We start from the raw sequence: 26,717 nt of genomic DNA on the forward strand, positions 1-26,717 counted from the left end.
GTGTCCAAGATATTTGACTCCGGGTCTGCAAAACTGCACTTTTTCAGGGGACACTTTATGTCCACCATTAGCCAAATGATTTAACAAGGCAATTGAATCAGTAACACAGTCATCTCTTGTCTTAGACGCGACTAACAAGTCATCAATATACTGTACCAGTACTGACTTTCTGAGCATCACTAAGGTCTCTAAACACTTTTTCAATATTTGATTAAAAATCGAAGGACTTTCATTACACCCTTGGGGAACACTATTCCAGACTAAAATACGGTCCTCGAACTTAAAAGAAAAGAGATACTGGGTGTCTGGGTGTAATGGAATGGAGAAAAAGGCATGGCATAAATCGATTACTATAAACCATCCTGCCTTCCATGGTATCTGGTACAAAATTACTGGTGGATTTGGCACTACAGGGCAACAAGGTACAACAATCTTGTTAATCTTTCTTAAATCTTGAACTATTTTATATTTCCCGCTGAGTTTCTTAATGCCAATTATAGGTGAATTGCATGGACTGCTCATTATTTCTTTTAGAATGCCTTGTTCAATCGTTCGATCAATTTCTGTTGTAACACCATCTTTAACTTCTGGACTCATTTTATATTGTCGTGTTTGGATAAACTGCACCTTCCTTCACGGTTACTTTTACTGGGTCTACATTTGCCATTAGCCCTACTTCTTTTCGTGTAAAATCCCACACATCTGGATTTACTGTCAATTTGGTAAATCGTCTTTTGTCATCAAAGAATACATCTCGTCTACCTCTGGGCCTTGTTCAGCTAACATGATTTTATAGACTCGTCTTCATCTGGGGTTTCAATTGCAAAACCGTCCGGTGTGCAAAATATTGTGCAATTCATTTTGCACAGTAGATCTCTTCCTAATAAATTTACGGGACTGGAGTCACACACCACAAATTTGTGCATTTCCCTGAAATTGCCAATGCGTACCTCCATTGGTTCTGTAATAGGAGTTCTTATCTGTTTGTTTGGAATACCCACTACTTGGATCGCCTCTCCCGAGAGGGGTAGGTTTGGAATGTCTGCTGTTCTTACAGTAGAACGGGTATCACCAGTGTCCAACAAAAAGGTAATATCTTTTCCTTCTACTTTACCGTCAATATATGGACCTGACTGATCTACCGGTAAGGATGCGCCAAGTACGCACTCCTTTTCCTCCCCCCTCAGGCACCGCCATTGGTCGCTGTCTTCAAAATAAGAATCCTGTAAAAGAAATTGTGATGTTACTGATTTTTTCTTACCACTTCCTCCTTGAAATCCGGTGTCCGTCTGTACTTGGCCTGGTTCACAAAATTTGGCATAGGGACAGGTGGCAACTGACTCTGTAGATTTACAACCTGCTGTGGTTGACTCATTATCACCTCATTCTGCGTCTATGGATTTAAATTTTGATTCGGGCCATTATTATTCTGAATATTTTTACACTGGATGACTTTTCCAATGCCCCAATTTTCCGCACCCATGACAGGGAATTTTTTTCTTTGCCTCCTCTCTACTCATTCTTCCCTTTTGTTTTCCCCCATTACTTTCACCTTTGCCTTGCCCCTTTCCTTGATTTCCTGTCTGACTGTTTAGTTGGAGATCCTGCTGTTCTGCTAATTTTACTTGGGCCCACATCACCTTTTCTTCTAACTTCTATTGTCAATTTCGTCTCTGCCGTACTTTGCATATTTAAGAATATCGTCTATTGGCCTTGCTTGCCAACACAACATGTGTTGATGAATCATATCTCCAATTTCTGGGATTAATCCTGTCACAAATCGATACACAAAATGTTCCATATCTTTATCTCCGATATTCTCAAATACGCTATACGGCTTAAACACTTGCAACAGTCGTTCATAATAAGTATGTACTGACTCATTTCTATCTTGGGTCGTTCTGTCTATCTTTACCCAATCTGTTTCTTTTGGAGGAGTTTTCCCTTTTAAGAAAGTGATCACTTGGTGATATTTCTGCATGACCTCTTCTGAAGGGGCTCCTGTTTTCGCATCTTTCGGGTATTCATCACTAGGCCAATCAACAGTAATTTTACATTCTGTCCATAAATCAGCAGGTACCACTATGTCAAATAAACCATCCAAATCTTTTAACAATACTTTAGAAACCTTCACAAATCTTTCAACTTGCTGATACCATTCAACTGGCTTTTCTCTTAACTTCGTGAAATCATTAGTAAATGACAAAATATCCTGTCTGGTCCATGGAACATGTACATCTCAATAATAGAATAGTTTCTATTTGTACTTCTTTTGAACTACTAGGTGTAACTCTTCTCGGGTCTCATTTATCTGACCTTTTATTGGTAAATCCATTAATGATTTCACGGACTCACATTCACTGCCTTGATCATCAATTATTATATTCTCTTTTCTGGGTTCAATTACAGGTGTGGACATAACTGGAGGCTTGGGGCAGATCGCCTTATCCCCATACAATGGAACAACCGGACCTATAGTCACTGGTATGGTTAATGCTTCTGGATGGGTACTCAATTGGGTTATTTTCTGTATTAATTCTTCTCTATTCTTATTTATTGCCTCTTTTTCTTTTTCCTGAAGTAACCTTCCATTCATGTATAACTTGTGGAACCAATGGCGTTCCTAAAACCGGGGCACTAGTAGTTCTACTGGATCCATCTTGGTATGACGGAGGGTTTTTCATTAGAATATCCTCCATACAATCATCATCATCTAATTCTACACTACCTGTCATCGTTAAATGTTTGGTTTTCTCTGTGCACTTGCCTCCTTACTGTTCCTCAGCCATTAGTACAGGATATAATCCTTCTGTCACCATTGCTTGTCTCTATTGTTTCATCTGATTATCTTGTGATTCGCGTGGTAGTCTAGGATAAAACCCTCTACAGCTTCTGCTACTTCTGGATCTATCGCGTTCAAATGCTTCAGTCACCCATTCTACTAGAGCTTCATATTGTGTTAATCTTGGTCTGGGCTCTAATTCATTCATTCTTAATCTCAGATTATGTAGAATTCTTCCATTAAATGTACCATGTTCTGGGAAAGCTAGCAGTCTCTTTCCATCATCATGTATGATGCGGGTGTTTTCGGGGGAGGGATAAGAATTCCCTTTCTAGTCTTAATGGTTTTATCCTTTTTAAAATAATTTTAAATTTTCTACATAATGTCATCTTTCTCTTTTCTCCGTTCATTTTTGTTGTCGATCCTTTTATATATTGATCTCTGGCAAATCCTAAATACCTTCTATCTGGGCAATTCCCTATTAAAGTTGGATCGTGTCTCCACATACAAAGCCCACTATCAATTATTATTATGGTTTCTATTTTTCTAGCCAATCAAATGTTAGCTTTTACTTTAATAATTGACCAATACCAGCGCTGCTTCTATTTTTCCAACCAATACAATTCTATTCCACGCTATGCGTTTAGCCAATACTAGCGTGTCTTTTTGTGACGTCAGTATCACTCCTTACTGCTGACCCCTCCTTTACAAATTTGTGTCAGTCACACGCCCGCTGTTCCAACCAATCCCAGCGCGGCCCTCTGTGACGTCAGTGCAGCACCCGCAACTGACCCCTCCTGTACAAGGTAACACAAATGACTTATTTTTCTTACAATTTATATACAAAATTCATTAAATGACAACTTAGAAACATTCGCTACTCTGTTTGCTTCTGCTAAAATACGAAAATCGATTTATATTTGCTGCGAGTAAAACTCTTCCCCTTACTCTTCACACACTACGAGTAAAACCTTTTCGCTTACTCTTCACTCAAGCACCGATGAACCTGCTACTCCTTCGGTATTACCCTTTCTAGGTGATATAAGACCAAAGTTTCACCAGAGAACTCTTTGCTATCAATCACTCTCACTTTTATACAAATGAATCCCTAACTCAGCACTGTCAGCCTTGCATAGCTTTTCAGCACTACTTTTAGCAAACGAGTAACCTCACTGCCACTATTCAATATTCCCGGGAATTTCCAGACAACATAGAACAAGATACAAACGTGTTTGTTAATACATAATTAATAATTCAAATCTCAATATTTACCTAAGTAGCTAAAACTAACCATAGCTCTGCTACCAAAAAAACTGATCCAGCGGGTTACCAGCTAGAGATACTGACAATCCACATACTCACCTGGGCCCATAAACATTCAAACATAAGCTAGTAAGTACCGCTGGGGTCAATTTATTGTGATTATACCTGCAAGATGAATTTACCTCACCAATTCTTACCAACCCTTCTGTCCGTATATATTTTCCTCTGGTCAGTGGACCTAGTTATTAGCTTTGTAGGTAAAATGTCATTAGAAGATAATACTTTAAATTACCACAGACTCAGGAGAGTTTTAAATGTTTATCTGGTTAATTTCATGTGAACCAAAGAATACAAAGTACAACTCGAACACCGTTTTCTCCAAGGAGGAAAATCAAATTAAGTCAGAAAACTTTAGACTAAGTTATAAAGATGACAGCACCTGAAAAGGGAGAAACGGAGAGAGCAGTACAATGGCATACTACACAGAATGATAGTTACCTAGGATGGTGTGGAAACCAACCCCTTGGCCTAGGAGCTGGAATGGGTCCCCTGGGACAGGTCAGGAGACAAAGGTTCAGGACAGGATTCAGGATAGGTGACCTCTTCTAGATCCAACGCCTGTGTCACACCCCTCTCTGATACTCTCTTTCTCCCCGATCTTCTTCTAGCTCTTTACCTATTTCCCTCCTCGATTCTTCCGCGATGTTCTTCTAATTTAACTTTGGCTCTGAGTTCTGAAGTTCGGTTCTGCTTTAGGCTCTGCTCAATTCTCGGACAGCATCTCGGTCTCCCAGCATCTTTGCATCTCGAGCTCGTGTCTAACTAACTAAACTACCTCAATTATACTTTTCTAATGTTAAACACCACCCCTAAATGTTTCAACTTTATGAAACTCCTAATTCTGATTGGACAAGCAAGGGGGGATGATCATCACACCATGCTAAGTTTTAATATTTTTCTAAAGCTGATTGTTCGATGTTCCCGCCCATCAATTTATTTACCCAAGTTTTATTTCCCACCCGTATTCACATCTTAATCAAAACAATGTATGCAAGTTTGTATATAATCCTTTCCTCTCACAGGACATCATGCTGGTTCCCAGAGTATGTTGCTCTTTTCTTTTGGATGGCATTCAAGGATTTGCATTGCGGCTCCTGGCTTGTTATTACAGCACATGTGAGACAGTCACATGGTGTACAAGCTTCAGTCCCACTCGAAGGTCTAAATACGAACTAATAGAGAGATCAAAGAAAAAGAATATTAAAATCAAAAATAAATGATTTCACTGTATACCACCTATCTCTACTCTAATCCCATTTACTTATAAAATTCTTTTGCATTAGCATTTTTGTAAACTTGCATAGTTTCGTTTCAGCAAAGCATGCACATTATCATATGGGTTTCAAGCTGCCATATTGGAAGCAACTGCGCAGCTGCAAAGATTTCCCTCCAAGCGATAGGACGTCATACTACATAGATGCAGTAGACACATGCGCAAATGGAATCCCGCATTTAGCAGCCATCTTTAGTGTCACTCGGGTTACTTGTTAGTAAAACACATATGCAAGCATCCCCTAGATTTAAGTGTGGGAACTGTAATGCACGTTAGTACTTACAAACACAATTATTACGGTGTTACGAGTTTCTGAGAGGATTGCATCCGAGCAAGTCTCTTTTATATGAGTCCTTGCTCCATCAGTGGAGAGCTCCACTTCGCTTATGGAGTTTGCAGAGTTTTGCTAACTCCATGCTCCGCTGGTAGAGCGGAGTTTTGTCAAAAACAGAAACTACGATCCCGCTGCAAAGTGGAGTTTGTCCCCACCGCCCACCCCTACAATTTGTTACCATTTTCCTAGTACATGCAGAATACTGGCCCCCTTTTTTCCGCAGAAGGCCGTCTCAGCGTGGAGTTTCCATAGGGCGTGCTGGCTGCACTCTATCACTTGCACACATTCTTGTCCCTGCAGTAGGATGTGCAGAGGACTCCCCACTGACTGCCCTTCCTCTCCCACACGCACCTCTGGCACCCAATCAGTGATCGCTGCCGCCAGACAACACATCCTGGGGAGGAGGAGGGGCGCGGCGTACCCCAAGTAGCGGGTACTCGCACCCTCCCCCACAGTGCACTAGATGGACGTGCAGCTGCTTCCTGTGCTCAGCACCCAGCCCCGGCCGTTCCTTCCCTTCCCAGCTGCCTACAGCAGGACAGCGCAGAAAACGGAGAGCGGGATCTTCACCCCGGTGCTGGAGCAGTTCATGCGCAGCCCGTTGGTGACCTGGCTGAAGCCGGGCTCTGGGGAAGCATATTTTGGGGTACAGTACATATAGGGGATGTTTAGTCACGTGGGAGTTTGTGGGTAATATATTTGGGTACACAATTCTGTATAGGAATGGCAGAGTACTTTTTTGTTTGCAGCGACATTTTCATGCCCGACTTATTCCGGGCTAAAAGGCCTTCTTCCACTGGAGGATATTGTGAGCAACATCTCCTTCATTAAAACAAGGATAATTTCAGACTCCCTGTCAATTGAAGTGGGTGCATGTTGTGTTTGATCTCATTCATTGTGGCAAATTTTAAAGTATGTCACCGTGTTATGTACATTTTAGGACATTACATGTTTAAGTGGGTCATATTTTCTTGTACCTCGATGCCCTGTAGTATATTTTGGGGGCATGACAGGGGAATACCCGGAGTTCCCTTCATAGTGAAATATGTGTTGATGGTTCACTGTACAGCATGCTTGAGGCAATTCACGCTACAGTGGACTATGTTTTGAGGACTGTTTTCAGTGCAATATATTATGGAGTTTTCTCATTAAATGGGTTATGTTTTGATGCCTCTTTGACCCTCCTCTCCCTTATCATGAGCAGTCCTTGATTTCAGTCCCTCATAGGGCAAAGCGGGTCTCCGTGGATTCCACAGAATTTTTTTATGCAACTACGCGGAATTCTGCAGAGTGCAACTCCTCAAACTCCGCCCACCCTTACTTTAGAGTCCAAGATAACCTCAAGCTAAGCCATAGGCAGACTTCTGACTCAGCCTTAAGTGTCTCACCCACCTCTAGTCTGGCAACCTGCATTGCAGACAGTGTCCAGCTTCGGCCCGTATAATTTATCTCGCCTAGGGCCGTACAGAAAATCAGGCATGGATCTTGTTAGATAAACATACAATTATTGTGGGTATGCTATTTGATCTGCACATCTATTCTTTTACGGTATTATAATTTTTTACCAGTTTCAAATCAATCACATGTCATAGGGGTGCTCTCATGGTGTCACAATACCTGCCCACTTGGGTATAGATCTACTAGAACTGTGAAAGCAGTCTACATCCAAAGTCCAACAAATGCACCAAAGCACACCACTCTTGAGTTACTCTTATCCTTTGCAAGTAATCATACTGTTTCATTTGAAGAAGTTCACCAGAAATGATGAGTCAGGTCACTGTTGATATTTTAATTAATTCCATTACAGACAAAAAGCAGCAGCCAACGCGCGTTTCGTCCTCCTGGACGTTCTCAAGGCTTAAATTCAAGGCATATGTTCAGTATCCTACAATTCGTACAAAAAATATATATGCCAGAATTTCCAATGGAATGTAAGTAGAAATCTGTAAATCCAAAAGTCTAGGTAAGTGAGGAGTCCAAATAGCAGCCGTTATATGTTCTATAAAAACTTGTTCGTATCTTGAGTCACATGTTAATCATTTTGGACCATTTAAGACGAGCTCTGTATTCAGTGAGTCAGGACCATTGATAAGTCCACTCTTCACGATGCCGCATTAGCAGTAAATCTCTCGGGCAGGAACAAATGTTTGCCGTGCTATTTGGACTCATCACTTACCTACACTTTTGGATTTACAGACTTCTACTTACATAACATAACAATTGCCAAAAAGTTGGAAATCTACTCAGAGCATAAAAGAAGCATACAAGCGTAGGTCTGATGTTTGACAGCGGGGGTCCTAATTTGAATAACTCCGATTCAGTGCTGCAATGAAATAAATGCCTGTTGTTATAAGACTTTGATAAGTTGTGTGCTTTCCTTATCCAACTACCACTGAATAAAATGCTTCTTAATTTGTCTAAGACACTAAAATTATGTTACTTAAGAATTCAGACTAATTACGCAATGCTCTTTTATTTAATGAAAGTAATTTTTTTCACATTTAAGCAATTTGTTGTTTGCCCCTCCACTTTTTCTCTTTACTTTTTTCTCGATCTGTACTCAACGTTTGATAATTTTGTTTTTCAGCTGCAATGTTTGTTTTTTGAAGGAAGTGACAGAAGATGAGTGGTGTAGGATTCCTGCTTAAGACGGTCCTCACTCAGCGAACCTACAGTTCAATATAGTAAGTAGCTATTTTCAAAACAGCTTGTGCTAAAGCTGTTTCTGTATTCTTGCATACAGTTGCAAATCAGAAGCACCATGGGCCTTAAACCAAGCTTTGGATAGGGACCCCTAATTTCCATACTGTGCAGTAGTAAAGAAAAATCCATGATTGAAGTACAGAAGTGTCCCTATTTTTTCTCTTATAAATGCATCCAGTTTTCCTTTAAGGAGCGCAGGTTGTATTAAAAAAAAAAGATTGCTTTGTTTAAAAGCAATCACAGACATGGTGGTCTGTGGACCCTAGTAGGCAATTATACCTGTGTTTGCAGCCAAACGTAATGGGTAGTAATGTACGACCGATCACATGCGTATTAATAAGGTAGGCTGAAGTGCGACCCACAACAGATAGGTATTTCGACAACCAACTTATTAGTACTTAGATTGGATCTGAAACTAACCATGGATTCGTTAGAGGTCGGTGCCCAAATTGTGAATACTTCTAACAAATCCATTTTGTACATTTCATTTAAGGAATCACAAATTGTGACGCGTTATTTGTTGCAATTTACGATTCCTTAAATGGAATATTTGTACATAAGGGTCTAAGTTTATAAATTAAGTCTAGGCACCCTACTATTAGTGAGATAGTGCACACATATTTTCTTAATACTTACCATACGTCAACATTATAATATACAGCAAACATTGGTACTACGCTGTAAGTGATCATCCAGACCGATTGTGATTGGCAACTGACTCCATTAACAAAGAAGACGCATCTGAGTCTTACTACAAATCTGATGTCTTGAGAAAATCCGATGTAATGAAAGAAACATGTGTTGTCTGCTGTTTCTATGATTACTAATGAACTGTGCATTGTCCAAACACTGAACTATTGTTAAATTGTACTAAAGAAGATCAAATTAAATAGCAACAAACGGCTATTTTGACCGTTGAGATCCATATAAATATACTTCATACAAATTATTACATAAAACTAAGCCTGGTGCGATACAAACTCTAGTGTATATTTTTAGGAACTGTGCTTTGGTTTAGTTCTTTGTTGCACCTTCTGGTAGCAAGCCACATTATTTGTGAGTACCCATCTACAGTATTGCAATAATCTGTTTTCATGTCACTAGATATTGATGTGGAACCTGATAATACCTACTACTACCACTGTAATAGTCACATTTTTCTTCCATCCATCACAGCATACAGCATGGGACACGGGTCAACCCATGTCCTCCAGTGACTGCCTTGCACTCTGACTGTATTTTGCTTCGTCATTTCTGCACAACTACCAGAAAGAAATGCACTTCAGGGCTAGGGCTGGTGTGCCTGAGCTGCTAAATCTCTCCTTTATTATATATATTTGGTCATTTATTTAATCTTTCATCTGTATGCAAAATAAATTATTAAAAGGTGCATACTTGCCAATGCCAGATATATTCGCTTGTTCAGCTTTTTTACATGCAAACTTTTCAACATCTTATAAAACATTTAGAGGTTTGAGTTCTACTCCTGTCTGACACTATAGACACTCAAGATGGCTACCTGGAATTGGCAGTTCGCCTCTTTATGCTGTGTATGGCAAACATTACAGATGACATGGATCAAAACGTATTTGAAGGGAACTCAACTAGGAGTGATGCTCTCCTGGTCAGTTAAAGAGCATAACTTTTGAACTTCAAAGTCCTGCCCATTTTTCAAGAAAGGTTCTCCAGTTCTGGTGATTCAAAGCTCACGCTTACTATATGTTGGTGTAGGCGTTTCATGTTGGATTGCACCACAGATGGCAGCGCAAACCAACCTTGGAGCACAAAATCCATTTTGCTGTTGTAAGTTATGACGCAGAACTGAGAAGTCACCTGTAAGTGAGATTTCCAACCATCTCTATATGTTTTCCCAACATTGCTGCCAAACTAGACCTAATTGTTTGATTTTGGAAATTCTGCATTACTCTTGTTATGTAAAATTTCCAAATGTTATTACAAGCAGCATAATTATGCCACAGTTTGCAGCAAAAGTGCAGGAACAACACAAACAATCAGAATACGAGTGTTTGTTCTTTACAGCAATTGTGGGGCATATTTACAAGCCCCTATCGCCATAGGAATGTCACTTTTTGCAACGTTCCTGTGGCAATCATCCCTTCACCTCATTAACAAGGTGGCGTTAAGCCAGTTAACATGGCTTAACGCCGCTTTGTAAATAAGAGCCTCTTTCACGCTACAATTAGCATGAAAGGGTTGGGCAATGGGTGTTGCTGTTGGTGTTCCGCCACAACACCCATTGCTTTGATGCTGCACCTTTTTTACAAGGGTGGCGTAATTAGGAGGCAGTGCCAAAATTAAGACCAGGGAAAACCTCGTCTTAACATGGCGAAACGAGGAGAAGTGGTTAATTTCTCCTTGTTTTTGCTGTTTCTATGTGTGCTGCATTGTGCAGCAGATGCCGAAACAGCAAATCACCATGAATGATTTAGTATGTGCAGGAAGGTGCCCCTTCCTGCACATAAACCATAAACAATCATTAAACAAATGGCGATTTGCAACTTCTATGTGTGTGCTGCGCAGCACACATGGGAGTTTCAAATCGGCATTCTGGATAGTTTATGTGCAGGAAGGGGCCCCTTTCTTACACATAAACAATGATTCCCCCAACACAGTGTCTGTGTTGGCACTAGGCAGCTAGATTTAGCGCTAGGGAACTACAGGGGTGCGCTGCATTCTTGTGAGTACAGCGCATCCCTGCGTTTTCAGAATGCCAAAGCGTGGCGTTAGCAATTTTTACTTAACGCAATGCTTTGCCATCGTGTTGTAAATATGCCCTTGTGTTTCATGCTTCTTTTTTTTTGTGCAAAAGGGTCCAAACTTCAAAACTGATCCGAGGACACTATTCGCATTTCATGTAATTTTGTGCACATAAAATTCACATAATTCTGCAAAAGCACATTAAAGTGCATCACAGAAGCGTATAATAAAGCGGTCCCAGAAAACATTTAAAGCTACGCACGAACCACGTCATTGGCATGGGCCCTCAAAAGTGGGTATACAAGATGGCGCCTCTGCAGGAAGAAGAAGCGTGACGCAGAGGCCCCAGGTGTGTGAGTGGTGGGTGGGGCGTGGGGAGGGGAGGGTACGAGACAATCGCAACAGGCGCCCAGGCACAAGTGAGTTGCTGATGGGAGGACTGGTACTGGGGTAAACCGTAGGTGGTGTTCCCAGACTTTGCTGCTCACCAAGAGGATCTGCAGTCCAGGCCATAGCTCACAGAGTGACCATCGCAGGTGGATACTGGGAGGGCCCTCTGCCCTGGTGAAGCCACTCGGGGAGGCCCCCCCTTCGAGAGCATATAAATCGCTCCTTCTGTACCTAAAATACATCTGTCTTGGCTGGAAGGAATCATTGTTATATAAATTAATATTCCAACATGGGTTTTATATCTCTTCCAGATGCTCCCTTTTATGGGAGGTAATAGCACCTACCTGGGAATCCAAAGACAGGGACCTATTTTTAACGAATGTCCGTTGTCAGTAATTAATACTGACTTAGGTGGCATTTGGCCATAATTTGAATGTTGCTGACTGACAGACACCGAGGTGGAAGCGTTACAATCATCATTTGAAAAGCAGAATGCTGGTTGCCGCTTAATGATCAGCTCTAAAACTTGAGTGTTGTTCCCACGTTCACGTGCCTGCTTGGAGGCCTGTCTGTCGCATTACAATGAATGTTGTGAAAGTTCCTTCAGTGCACACAGAGATGCTTTCAAAGTACAGCAATGTGACCACAATTATTGTTATTGCTAACCAAATATTTTATTAAACAATCTGTCTGGAAAGGTGTGTTTTTAATATGTGCGAGGCCCTAAACCAGCAAAACTCTCTCTCTCTTTGACCTTAGTATCAAATGTTTTCACCTGCGAAAGTGGGATGCTGGTTGCGGTCGAGCGGGCACGATATAAGAACATCATTCTAAACATTAACGGACCGAACCCTGATATTTTTAAATTGCACCAATCTGTCTAGAATCTCTGTGTTTTGTGTGGAAATATCTCTCTGTAATATATGCCAGGCCCCCAAGACAAAATGACTTCTTCACCTCTATCTCTCATTGACTTTGTAGCCAGTGCTTTATTCTCCACAATGGCGGTTGTGCTGTAATGGCTGCCGCATAAGACTGAGTCTGAATGTCAGGAGTTAGAATCTTGCTACTTATGTGTCTGGTTAAAGGTCTGTTCCATTACACAGAGGGTCAAGGTTCGTCCAATAAAAGGACAGTTGTTATCAAATTGCGCTGATGTGTCTGCAGGTTTGATTTTACATACTGCATTTGGGAAGAAAGAGATGACTTACCAGACAACATAACACAGGTGGCTGTAGGAGGGTCATTGGGGGGGGCACTTTGTCTTATTTAGTAATGTCTGCTACCTTCTGGTATTTCCTTTCAAGAGTACTTGATTTTTTACTAAGTGAAGTCAATGCCCTCCATCTCACTTTTATTTTACGCATCATTATATTATGATAAAGTCTGGGTGGCGAACTCCGCTTGACTTGTGAAGTTTGTCACACTCCGGGTTACTCGGAGCTCGCGAAGTTCCCAAAAACTCCACTCTGCGTAGAGGAGCGGAGTTTTTTTCCTCGCTCGTGTTTATCAAAGTAAAGTTGGTAAGCAAGGAAAATCCATTTCCCGGCAAGATTTTTCCTCGTTCTCGATCATCGACATCACGTTGGCGAGTGCGAGCGAGAAAAATCAGCCTCCCGGCGAGATTTCTCAATGTGGGCGGTCAGATTTCTTATTGTGAGTATATGTTCAACTGTCTAGTTAAAAAGATTCCCTTTGAACTCTATGTACACACTTTTCTCAAGTAGCCAATGTCGCAACACTCAATCAGATCTATCACACGCTAGAAACAACTCCAATCAAGATATGAGCGCCCTTACATTCAATCAGATTTATTAATGTATCAGTAATACGATTCACAGTAATGAATAATCACATAAAAAATACATTAAATAAACATGGTACCATACACAGGCTTTTTTTTTTCACATATTATTAACATATTGATCATGTGTGATTTTTGTGAAGAACATTTGTTTTTAACTTGTTTTATGATAATTAAACTCTTAGACCTATCTTGTTATGGCAATGATCTTTGACCTTGAAGTGCCAGAGGAGATAAAATTATCAAAAAAAGACTCTTGATGCCTTTGGTGAAAAATAATGTTTTTAATTTATTTGTATTATGTTTTGTGTTAGGTACGCTTATTGATATTGATTAAAGGAAGGAATATCATTGTCAGTCCTGAAGAGGGTGGTTCCATCATTTTATTCCACCGAAACGCATCGACGCAGAGTGTTTGGTTTAATTTGATATGGGACAAGAATGATATAAATCAGGGATAACAGTTCTCTGCTATATCTGGTCCACATAAGTTGCAAATTAACACTGTCAAGGCACAATTTGAGTGCCTCTGTTAGATTTTCCTTCCGCATGGTGTTAGTTTGTTGTTCTGTTATGAGAAATCAAATTGTTTTAATCATGTATTTTTGAATGAATATTTGAATATGTTTTTAAGCCTGTGTATGGTACCATGTTTATTTAATGTATTTTTTATGTGATTATTCATTACTGTGAATCGTATTACTGATACATTAATAAATCTGATTGAATATAAGGCATATCTTGATTGGAGTTGTTACTAGCGTGTGATAGATCGGATTGAGTGTTGTGATATTGGCTACTTGAGAAAAGTGCGTAACTAGAGTTCAAAGGGAATCTTTTTAACTATACAGTTTTGGTGCTCTGTCCCTTTGGACTTCATGAGCCCCTCTCCTTGTTTTCAAAGTATATGTTCAAGACCGCTCTCGTTAAGAAACCATCTGTTCACGTTTAGAAAGCTGCCGCTTGAGTAAAAATCTACTCGAGTGGCAGAAAGGAAGCAGCGCCCACTTGGTCAGTGCATGGTGCCGTTCGCGATGATTGCACAGTGCGGACAAGCACCTGGCCCTGAAAATCACTGTGAACAGCATTTATCTAACGCACTCCATGAACTCTGCCCAGGCTTAATTAGGATAACTCTTTTAGGAAGAGGCTGGGAGATTTACACATGGGCGGAAAAGCGAGGACCAAGGAAAAGGAGACAGGGAAAGAGAGGTCGAGGGGTAAGGGAAGAAGATTAGAGTAGGAATAAGAGAGGAAGGAGTGAGCGATGTGTTATAAAATGCACCATTTTCCCCAGTTTTCTCAAGAAATCCTTGGGCAGAGATTACTCCATCCCAGTCATTCTTTGAAGTAATCAAGCTTGTTCACAGCGCTCTTTCCATGCATCACGGGACTGATGCAGCAACATTTGACATGACCGTTTTTGGTTCCCACTCCGGCAGGGGTGTGTGCTCACATCAGGATATCAGCAGTGGCAGCTCCTCCACTAAGACAGAGGACATTGCCCCACTGCCTTGAAGCAGTAAAATAAAGGAAAAAGAAAATGATAATAACGTAATGTTCAACCTCTGGCGGGTGTAGCCAGGAGCAGAGGGCTGACCATGGTCTCTTATGCCCACGATACTCAGTTGGTGGTGGTTCTCTCGAGTGACCCCGAGCAGGACGCCAGGAAATTTCAGGGCGACCTCTCGGCGGTTGCCGAGTGGATGACCGCCAACTGTCTCCAACTGAATACCAACAAGTCAGAAGTGTTGTTGGTGGGAGGGAACCATGATTGTTGGAGCGAGCTGTGGTGGCCCAAGAGTTTAGGTACGAAGAACCTGGGGGTCTGGATGGACACCTCACTCAATTTTCAGATTCAGACAGAAAAGGTGGCGGGAACATGTTTTGGTTTGTTGCGCGGGCTCAAACCCATCCTGGCCTTCTTCGATGCTATGACTAGGCAGATCATTATTCAGGCCTTGATCTTGTCTAGGCTCGATTATGCTTGCTCGTTGTATCTGGGAGCTAATACATCTGAAATACAGAGGCTACAGAGAGTCCAGAACGTGGCCGCAAGATCCCTTTTGGGCCTGCGCAGAACTTGCACAGTGACCAGGGCCATCCGTCGCCTTCACTGGCTGCCTGTGCCCAGGCAAATTGAGTTTAAGGCACTATGTATAGCCTATAAAATTTTGAAACTGGCATCCCCACAAATTCTATCTGATCTTCTTTTACCTTACACTCCTACACGATCACTTTGATCCATGAAACAATGTCTGGTAGTGATCCCTCGGGTGAGAAGAGTCCGCGCCGGCGGGCGTTCTTTTCGTAATAGAGCTGCCATTATGTGGAACTGTTTGCCGGCCCACATTCGTGGGCTTACTAACAATCTTCACTTTAGGAAAGCCATTAAAACATTTTTGTTTCCTCCCTTGTAGGCCTCCTGCGCTTCTATGCGTGCTATTCTCTTGCTGCTTGGTGCCGGGACGCCTCTTAGCTGAGGCAGCTATTGCTCTTTCTAAAATTCTTAACATAATATAACATAACATTATCATTTTATCTTGTCCTCCTGCTGCGGCAGCTTTGCATGACCCGGCGGGGCTGCAGAGCAGGTGAGGAGTGGTAGCACCCTCCTAAGTGCGCAAAGACTGTTTGGCCAGCCCTCTTGGCCAGCCAAACAATCATGCATATTACAGCCTGCAATGAGAACATGCCCAGGCCCCTGAACCACGGCACTCAGACCAATCACAAAGCTGCATTGAAGCGTTGTGATCAGTCAGGGGAGCCCGGGTGCTTACCAATGCCAACTCTGCATGAGGAGAGATGACTAGAGACGGGCGGAAAGGTACGTTTTTTTTCTTTTTTGAAAATATCACTTTACCGCCCCCCACCCTGCCACGCCCTATCCATGCTAGCCGCTACTGAATACCAGTGGTCGAAGTGGGCAGGATCGGAGGGGCACGAGGTGCCCATACTTTTTTAATTTATGAAAAGTAGTTTCCCTACATGTTGTGAAAAGACAACCATCTCAGGATGGTATATTCTGTGAGTGAAATGCTTCATCAACAATGTACGGGAGAGAGTCTTTTCTGCTGCGAAACCGAAGGAGGGACAGACAACTAATCTAGCCTTCTTGCAGGGGTGTCTGCTTGCCTGAAAGAAGTGTAAATGTGCAACTGGTAAATCTGTAAATGTAAAGGCTACTCAGTAGCCCGTATTGGTTTTAATTGATGGACTCACTTGAAGCTTCCTGGTGAGATAGATGTATACTTTTTGACTGGTACTGCAAGAGAGAGAGGTGTGCTTTTAAAGGACATTTTTTTTTTTAAAGTGGTGTTGCGTGCAGTCTGGGTATTACTAAAATCTATATTTTGGAAGTACTTTTGAATTTTTTAAAAAAATTACGGGCATTTTGCAGCACTCTGTTTCATAATGTGTGTATTGCAAGTTTAAAATAATGAATTAAATAGTCACAGTGCTTTCTGTCACAGACTGAGTCCTCTTAGCACTAAACAAACTCAAGTTACTATTCTCCACTGCTCCAACCAGTCAATTCTCTGGTTACAAACAGACCTCTGCAGTGCATTAACAAATAGAGGTTTCATAAAGTATGATAGTGCCTTTCCCACTGATCTATTTAATTTGCAGTAATTTTTCAGTTAAGCTGTGCGTTATTTTATATGTAGTAACCTGAAGGTGAAAGACCGAAAAAATTTACAAAATATTTAGTTTTTTTAGCCACGCCTTTGACCTCGCCCCCACTCTCACTCACATCACCCCCATTGCGCACAGTATCACAGTTCCCATACTTTTTCTAATGCACTTCGACTGCTGGGTAAAACCATACCTCTGGGCTGGCACTTAGTGCTGACGTCAGAGAGAGACCCAAATGTTCCAGGAGCCAAATTCTATCTTGCTTGGAGTGCAGAAAATTATTGTTCCATTCCTGCTTATGTTCCAACAAGGAATGCAGGATCAGCCCTCCCCTTTGACAGACTGTGCTGTCAGCCTGTATTGGCAGCAGATCATTTTTAATACAAGGAGCTGAAAACAGGAACACGATTCATCTATACACCTCTCAGATTCAAAATAAATAATGTTTGGATTGGCATTGAAAGCTTGGTTGTTTGTACTTTGTTCTATTATTTTTTTTAGTGTTTGAGCCCCGTTTTAGGCCTGCTCTAGAGATCATTTTAGAATACAAATCTCAAAGGATGTTGCAAGTTTCCAGTTTACACCGCAGCCTTTATGTACGGGGATTTGGCGTAGGGCAGTGCAGCAAGTCATCTTGCATCCCTGCCCTACGCTAAAGTGAAAGGGCAGGAATGCACTGTTCTCCCTGCGCTGGCACCGTTTCGGCATGCCTAGCATCAACACAGGAACCCTTTCACCATGGTACAAGGGAGTCTGTGTTGGCAGGATTGTTTCTGCACAGAAAGGGTTTTCCTCTTTCTATGTGTGCAGCAGTATGCAGCACACATAGAAAGAGGAAAAAACTAGGAGAAATAAAGAAATTTCTCCTCATTACGCCTCACCTCAGGAAGCGTATGGATTTGGCACTTACCCAGATTTACATGATCTTGTAAATCTGGGGCAGCATCAAAGTCCATAGGTGTTGCTTGGGAAAACCCACCGCAATTCCAATGGAACACCACTGAGCACACTGTAAGGCATGGAGGCCTTGCTTTACTCTGTGTCTATGAGGCCATCCAAAACCATGCATAATGGCTTTACCTGGCCTCATAGATATGATACAGTAATCTGCGACCGCCGAAGCATAAAAAAAAATGACTTGTTTGTTGTAAAATAGTTTTTATTTATACTTTATTAATCTGCTATTATTGCTAATATCGGATGTTCTTGTCAGTGTTAGAACTGGGGGTCTCTAGCTGGCAATGGTTTGCACCTTTGTCCAAATAGGGACCCTTGCTTTTAGTCAGGGTAAGGGGGCTACACTCCTAAAATAACCCCTGCTCAACCCTGTGGTAGCTTGGCACGAGCAGGAAGGCTTATCTCAGAGGCAGTGTGTAAAGCATTTATGAACACATACAGTAATACAGTGAAAACACTACATATGGACACCACACAGGTTTTATAAACATAAGAATTCTTTACTTAGACTTAACACTAGACCCAAACGACAAAAATCCACAATACAGTATTAGGAAAATTACTTTTAAATGGTAGAAATAGCTTAGTTCAAAGATGATGGTAAATGCAACACTTTTCTCACAAAGTACCTTTGGATGCGTCATGCAAGATAAACAAAAGGTTCACAGGGAGAACGATGCGTTGGTTCCTTGCTTTGGGGGAGGCGATGAGCCTGTTCTCAGTGCTTGCGCAAAGTAGGTGATGCATCTGTTCCTTACCGGAGAGGAGGTGATGCGTCTATCTCGTATTGCGTTACGGTTGTAATGCGACAAGATGGCGCCTCGAAGCAATGAGACGATCCAGTGCGATGCGACAAGATGGCATCTTTGATGTGATGCGACAACGTGAACGCGATGCGTGCATGCCAGACGGCCGTGCGGCGACTCTGGAACTTCTGAGCCGTGACAGGCCCTGCGATACGCTTCTCGGGTGATGCAACGGTGACCCTTGCGGTGGGAACACGCTTCTCCGGTGATGTGACGACAAACAGCTGCGACGGAGACCCGCTTCTTCGGTGATGCGGTGGCGACCCTTGCGGTGGCGACACGCTTCTTTGATGATGCGATGGCAACAGCTGCGGATGCGACATGCTTCTTCTCGTTGAGTTGAGCTTCCAGCTCCTAACAATATGCAGGCTTCTGCAGACAGAATTCCCAGTAAGGAAATTCAGGGGGGGGGAGCTAGGGGTGAAGTCTTGTATCCCTGAGACTTCAGCAAGAGGTAAGCACAGTTCAAGCCCTTGGAGATTCTTCTTCAAGATGATGAAAGTTCAATAAAATGTCCTTCTCCTTTCCTTGGCAAATAAGCAACCACTGCAGGCCAACCCCAGAAAATGGCACACTGGCACAGGGGCAGTCAACTTCTTCAGCTTCTTATGGTTCTTCTCCTTGGCAAAGGTTTGTCTTGATTCCCAGAAGTGATCTAAAGTCTTGGGGTCTGGGCCCCAATATTTATACTAGTAAATCCTTTGTCCTCTGAAGGCAGAGGGTGCCTGTGCCTAGCCAAAACCAGTTCTGTGCAGCTTCCAGGCAGGAGGTGGAGACAGCATTGTTGAAAGCAGAACTGGCCCAGGTAGCTGAAAGGAAATCTCTTCCCCCGACTCTCTATTCTATGAGGGCTCAGGGGAGTGAAAGGAAATCTCCGCCCCCCACTCTCTATGCAGCCAAGGTCCTATTCAGCCCAGCCCTGACTCATCAGACAACTGGAGCCCAAGCCCTCCTGTCACTCATAAACCAGACATACAATACACAACCTAGCAGAGGCAGGCTGGATGGTTAGGCAAGAAAATACCCACTTTCTAAAAGTGGTATTTTCAAACATAGAATGTTAAAAACCAACTTCACTAAAAGATGTATTTTTATCATTCTGAGTTCAGGCATACTAAATTCGTTTTTCTACCATGTTCCCTGGGTCAGTTAGGATTATAAGATATTATAATCAAACTGCCCATTCTGGCCTATGGGGACAGGTTGCCTTGCAATAGTGAAAAACGAAATTGGCTGTAATTCACTATCAGAACATGCCACACACATCAGGGCATGTCCTACCTCTTACTTACAATGCACCCTGTCTTTGGGCCTACCTTAGGGGTGGCTAACATGTAGAAAAGGGAAGGCTTAGGACTGGTAAGTGAGTGCACTTACCAAGTCGATATGGCAGTACTAGACTGCACACAGGCTCTGCAATGGCAGGCCTGAGACACACTTTGCAAGCTGCTTCTGTGGGTGGCACAATCAGTGCTGCAAGCCCACTAGCAGCATTTGATCTACAGGCCCTGGGCACACATGGTGCACTGTACTAGGGTCTGACAAGTAAATCAAATAAGCCAATCATGGAGTCACTAATCCATTACAATAATTTACAATAGGGAGCACTTGCGCTGTGGCACTGAATAGCAGTGGCACAGTGTCCAAAGCATGTAAACCAGCAAAACCATATCAAAAACAGAGGAGACAACAGTGAAAAATGGAAGGGAGACTCACACCAATGGTACCAGGTCTAACAGTCAGTATTTGAATCTGGAGGAGGGTGTAATGTGCTTCCATATGAATCCAGTCTATAAACGTGATCTTCTTGGAACCATCTTCCAAAGTCTATAGATTCTTTAAACGTGATCTGTTTGGAACCATCTTCCACATATTACTTAAGAGTCCCCATTCATAAGGGCTCCATAAGCTGTTATCTAAGATAATTTCAAAGCATAGAAAATTTACGTTATGAAGCTTTTTGTGTTTTCAGGAATGTGTAAGAAAATGACATTTGTTATGCCATGGATCATTTTGCAAATTATCTAATACCGGATGACAGCAGAATCTTAACTGACTAATAGCCTGGGAAAAGATTAGTATTTTAACTGAATGCATATATTGTATCGGGGATTCTGCGGGGTCACAGAGCTGTGCTTGGGATCATGGAACCTTAGTATGCAGGGACTGAGTCATCCTACCACCTGAGTACCCATGAGCCCAGGACCAACTAGCTATAGTGTCTCACATACCCTCCTACTCACTCACAGAGGAACAAGTGATTAGATACCCCAGAACACAACACTCCAGATCCTCTGAGGAATCGCAGTTGCAGGACACGCTCTTTTGCTCTCACACTCGTACTAGTCCACAGTAAAATCTGACAGAGACACGAAGAGAGTATAAAATGTTTATTTTACCTAATGTGCTCTAGTATGCAGTATAAGTGCCACAATAAGTAAGAAAATGTCTAACACAAAAATGGTCAATATAGTAAATAGTCCATAAATCATATAAAGAGCTTTCATTATATACGACAGGGTTGCCTGACCTCCCTCTTCTTCGACAGAATGCAAATGATTATATATCAGAAGATCTCTGGGTGTTAGCAGCAGATCCTGTACCTTAGCATGCACAGATGAATGTTCTATATCAGGTGCTGTCACAATCTCTTCCCTGGTAAGATCCCTCTCCGAGTGTGTGTTGTTACCTATCTGTGCATACCTATATGACAAAAGTAGGTGTTCCCAAACAACAGCTGCATCTGAGTGTTTTGTATATGTGATAGGGCCTGACCAGAACAGAATTACAAGGGGCATTGTTGTTTGAACTTGTCTACAGTGTTCAGACTAAATCCCAGGAAATAAAAGAACGCAAAAAATCCAGAAGGTTCAGTGTGAAAGTACAGTGTGGAACAAAGCAAAATATGTTTGTATAGTGCCGTGCGCAAAGCAAAGGGCAGTCTGCAACGTGCTCATGCTAACATAGGGAAAACGACAATGGGCCTGCACAGGACATATGACAATTTAATTGCATCTTAATCAATTCATTAATATTGATATACTATCAAATTAATGAGTTTTATTTTATTATGATTTTGTAGGACTTGTTTATAATAATTTCTCAAAATCAATAAACTGTTGTACTTTATACTGTTTATAGCTTATCAGTCATCATACATGTGGAACATTTCATGCATCGTGGCACAACAGAATTACCGTATAGTCTTCAAGGCGATCACTGGAACTTGTATGTCTTGTCAATGCAGCAACTAGTTGAATAAGCTCCACATTCAGCATTAACTAACGTAAAGTAACTTAAACTCTCAAGTAAGCGGTCTTTTAGAAGCTTTCCATCCCTGTACTGAGAACAGCTCGCTAGCAACAGATGTAGCTCAGAAGAAGCTAACCAGATCTCCTAGATTTCCCCCTGTTATAGAAGTCTCCATGTAAGACCATTCTCAGAAATGTTTTTTTTATTCATTTGGCACATTAATGATGCATTCTCCAATGTACTGCAGTGGCTAAATGCACAGCTGATTAAATATGATTGATCGGAGAATAAGCAGATGAAAATTATTATGTGCCTGAAATGATGACATTTCTATAAGGAAATATGTGTGGTCATTACCACTTCTTGTCCACATTACATTGCACAGCCACTCCACTGCAGGTACTGGCATTGCCAAACCTCACCTGACTGTGTTTGCGTAGGTGCACATACTGCAGACTGCAATAATGTTGGTTTGGTCAGAGCAGAGAACAGAGATTTTGACTCAGTGGGTCCCAATGAACCACACCACCTTGAGTGGTCCTGTCCTTGTGGATTGCTGATTAGCATCTGACACTTGCAGACCATGAACATCACCAACCACATAAAAGGTACTATGCAATTGCAACTCCACAAGATAGGAGAATCATTATCCCAGTGTATTTGAATTCACCCGACTCCTCAGCCAAGCGGTCAGCCATCTTAACACTGGAGGTGAATTCGGAAGAAATCTTTCCTCACAGGTGAATTTTAAGAGGGCTAGAGGTCAATATGCGCATTATTGATCAAACACTGCCCTAGAGGAATAGCAGAGACTGTCCCCAAACACTACCATGACTCACATATAGCAAATCACGTGTCCTATATATTGTAGTTTTACTTTCCCTCTTTATAAGCTAAAGCACTGGGCTGGACATTGATTTATTGATAATGTTAGATGATCTGCTGAGTTCTGCGTCTCTAACCCAACACTACCCCTCTGTGCAGCCTTAGACTACTCTGCTTTGATACGCTGGTGGTCAAGTGCTAAAGGTGTGTAATTAGTGCTCAGCTGGGCTCACTGGAAGAGGTAGGCCCCGGACACTAGTGGTTATTGGCTTGTCACATTCTGAGCCCAATATCACTGCCTGTCCTGGGACGCCTGCATTTTTTTTCACAATGGCTGCAAGTGATGATGGATCTCTAGAATCCAATCCTAATAGATCATTGTGAGAAACTGTATTATTATTTGGGGTGGGTGACTGCCCACTGCATGGAATAATCACAGTCCTTGCCACTTAATTAATCTGAGTTCAACCACCTGGCAGTCATGACACAGTCCAAACAGGCTTAATTTAGGGCAATGTGCAAAGTACTTACAGTACTGAAACAGTAATAAAGTCAAATTGCAAAATAATTTAAAATGTAACCAAATTAGAAAAAATACAGTAATTTTCAATAAAGAAAATCCATAATGGGAACTAGAGATATGATTTTGTGAAATTTTAATTAAAAATAGCATCAAAAAATACAAAGTGCCAATGGTAATCAATAGTCACAATAGATCAGGACCAAGGTGCAATTTGATGCCAACCACAGTGGAGTGCAGGTCAGTTACACCAACATGGTTTGTCCTGGTCAAATATTTTATTTTGTAAATTAATCTTTCAAGTATCACTGGTTTGGAAGAAAATAATTCATAAGTTTTATCTGGTGCCAAAACAACCACAGAAGAACACTTCTTCAGGGAAGGTACCTAGGCTGTTAGGCAGAATCCAACAGCAGGGCCTAGTCCATTTCTAGTGCCACTGGTCAGCTGGCTACTTCCATGAAAGGGCATCTTGCAGCTTGTAGGCAACACAGGATGTTAGCCAGCTGGCCCTTGGAGTCTACTTCTTTCACCTGGGTAAAAGAGCCTCGCAGGTCACAGACAGCAAGCCTAATCCACTTTTGTTCTTCTACAGGTCCGGAAAGTGTTATAAAGTGGGTGCTCGAAGGTGCCACATTTACGTATGGCATTGGCTAGTTGGTGGGGGTTACTCCAGGGCACTCCCCAAACAATCTGGGAAACATTCTTGGGCCAACTCTACCCACTGTTTTAGTAGTTCATGTTTGCCATACTGCAAACAGCCCCCAAATGACATGTTACAAGATGACGAAAGTCTTTAGCCACACCACACTTGGGTGCTAGGTGTGTGTATGGGAGTGTCATGGGGAAATCACTAGTGTCCTCTCACATCTAACACTAAAATCCAGTTTGAAGCAGGTACAGTACCCAAATCAAGCTCAAAGACACACGTCTGGTAGGACAAAGGCAGTGTCCTTCAGCAACCAGACAGGGGATCCACAAGAATGGTCTTAGCATCCTGTTGTCTCTCATTCAAATGTGCCCCACGTGTAACATGTGGTGGCTCAACAGACCCGTCGCAAAGGATTTGACAGTGTGGTGTCATAGGATGCCTACAGAACCCACTTTGGATATTATGAGGAGTTCAGAGGCGTCCTCTCTGCCCATTCAGGTCAGCCTATGGTTTGCTCCTGGAAGACATTACACACCTCGTTCACACTTTTTCAAGGCTGAGCACAGACTTATGCTAATTAGCCTTTTGACAGTTCAGGCAGGTAAAGCGTACGTTTCAAAAAGTGTCTTTTACTTAATATTTATTGAAAATCTGATTTCACCATTGAATTGGATTTTTAGTAACTCTTAAAAATAGTGGTTAAATTGTTTTTGTAGCAGGTCCCATTTCTGAGAAACAGTATTAGTATTTTAATCGGTACTCTGGTTTTCTACATAGGACAGCTAGGCTTGCCACAATGAAAATAGCTTTTAGGGCCCTGTCACTGTACGCAACATGGTAACATTAATTTTCTATATGTTCCATTTTTAAATATCATGCACCCTACCTTGTAGCATACAAGGCTTGCATGGGGTGACTTACTAATATTTAGAAGAGAGGCTTTTTCACTGTCAAAGGGATATTTTAACAGGTCGCACTGTAGGTTTTACACTGCAGCAGTTAGGCTACAAAGGGAAAGGCCCTGAGCAATATTTGTACTGTCAGTACAGTGGATGGTGCAATAGGACCTGCAGTCCAAAAGTGACATTTAACTTGCAGGCCTTGGGTGCAGTGCACTTTCTTCACCGGATACTAGGGACTTAGGCAAAATTAATGTGGAAATTACAAATAAGCCAATTTAACCATGTTTAAAGGGGGAGCAACCACACTCTACTCCTGGTTAGAAGGGGTAAAGTGCAGAGTGTTCTAAAGCCAGCAAAAATATAAGATCTAGCAAAAGTTAAATAATTGGGGGTGACCACAAATAAAATACAGATTTCCTACAGCTCTAATAACTTTGTTGGTGCTATGTGCATCTCTGGTGCTCACCCCCTGCCACACCCATCTGGACAGCAGTGGAAGAGCCTTCCATTCTGGTCTAGGGATATGTACAGTCCTACAACTGACACAATTGGGTCATAGATGAGGTGACAGCGACAGGACAACACTTTCTGGTTCTCCTGTGTGCATGGAGAGGGCAGTCCTCTGCATTCATGGGGAATAGGGTCGTAAGAGGGGTGTCACTAGAAAGCTGTGGTTCTCAGGTTTCCAGTGACACCCCTCCCATCACGGAAAGTGCCATGTGATCTCAGAGGGAAGTGTTCACCTTGCACTTCTACAAGACGTCACAGATTTGTGCCCCCTTGTTAAAATGGCAGCCACATTTACACATATATGGGAGAGAAGATTCCTCTCCCATTAGAAATAAAAAGCAGACCCGAACGCCCCACCCGAGTGTTCCCGCTCCAGTGGTTGAAACCGGGCTTCAACTGTGCGAGACACACCTGCTTCCAATTAACCCTGACGGAAGACATGTTAAATACTGTAGACGCACTGCGCTCGGCAAATTCGAGGTTGCCGGCATGAGGAGGTCTCCAGTATGCTGATACAGGTGTTCGTAAGTACAGCATAGCCACTCTATTTTGCCAAAAGAGAGGCCGGTGTAATTTAACCGCTCGCTCGCCAGAACATTAACACGGATAAACTGGCCCTGTATTTTGCTATTTTACAACACACTAATAATCGTGTCACAAGGCAAAATACTCGGAGTCCTGATTCATACCTTCACTGGGTAAGATTCCTCACTGATCAACAGAGTGTGTTGGAACTTCATGATGTTTGTTTTATCTTCCATGTGGTGTTGGTGAATTGTACATTTTAATTCATGGGACACATTAGAGAGTGAGCATGAACATATGAGCATGCTTTGGTGTCTCAAATTGCCAATTGTTTGATAATAGTGAAATTGATGATGTAATAATTTTGTCTGCACTAAAGGTCTTCTAAAAAATGTGCTTACTTATATTGATACATAGAGAAGTATAGGTGGCTGGGAGTAACACAAATGAACCCATATATCAAAACCCCAGTCACTGTGTAGTTTAGGTTTTTATGGTCCTGAAGAAAAGCCGCTAGATCATTCACATGACTAAATTAGGATTGAAACATGTTGACCTCCAGCTACCTTAATCACTTCGAGTAGGTAGCACCACGTATTTTAACACAGGCAGTAAGACTCAATCATTAAAATATTTCTGTAGAGTACCCCCTGTCATATTTTTATCCCGCTATACAGCAATCTACTATTTTACCCACGCTTCACCATAAGATCTACGGTAAAGACGATTGAGGGCGCCCGTCGGGAATTTCAGCGCCGGCCCGATGTGGAGCATAAGCCCAATGATGAAGCATGACACCTATCTA

General features: G+C 42.1%; 1 long non-coding RNA gene across 2 annotated transcripts in view; it reads left to right on the plus strand.

Annotated features, from left to right (window-relative positions):
* The window catches only part of LOC146867632 (uncharacterized), a 607,657-nt gene that overhangs the window by 252,475 nt on the left and 328,465 nt on the right, over positions 1-26,717 (plus strand). For both annotated transcript variants that reach the window (XR_014961797.1, XR_014961796.1), the window contains one exon: positions 8,300-8,396. This is a non-coding gene — a long non-coding RNA (uncharacterized LOC146867632). The remainder of the gene's footprint in view (positions 1-8,299; positions 8,397-26,717) is intronic.

The sequence above is a fragment of the Triturus cristatus genome, chromosome 1_2, assembly GCF_964204655.1.
Source record: "Triturus cristatus chromosome 1_2, aTriCri1.1, whole genome shotgun sequence".
Taxonomy (NCBI): domain Eukaryota; kingdom Metazoa; phylum Chordata; class Amphibia; order Caudata; family Salamandridae; genus Triturus; species Triturus cristatus.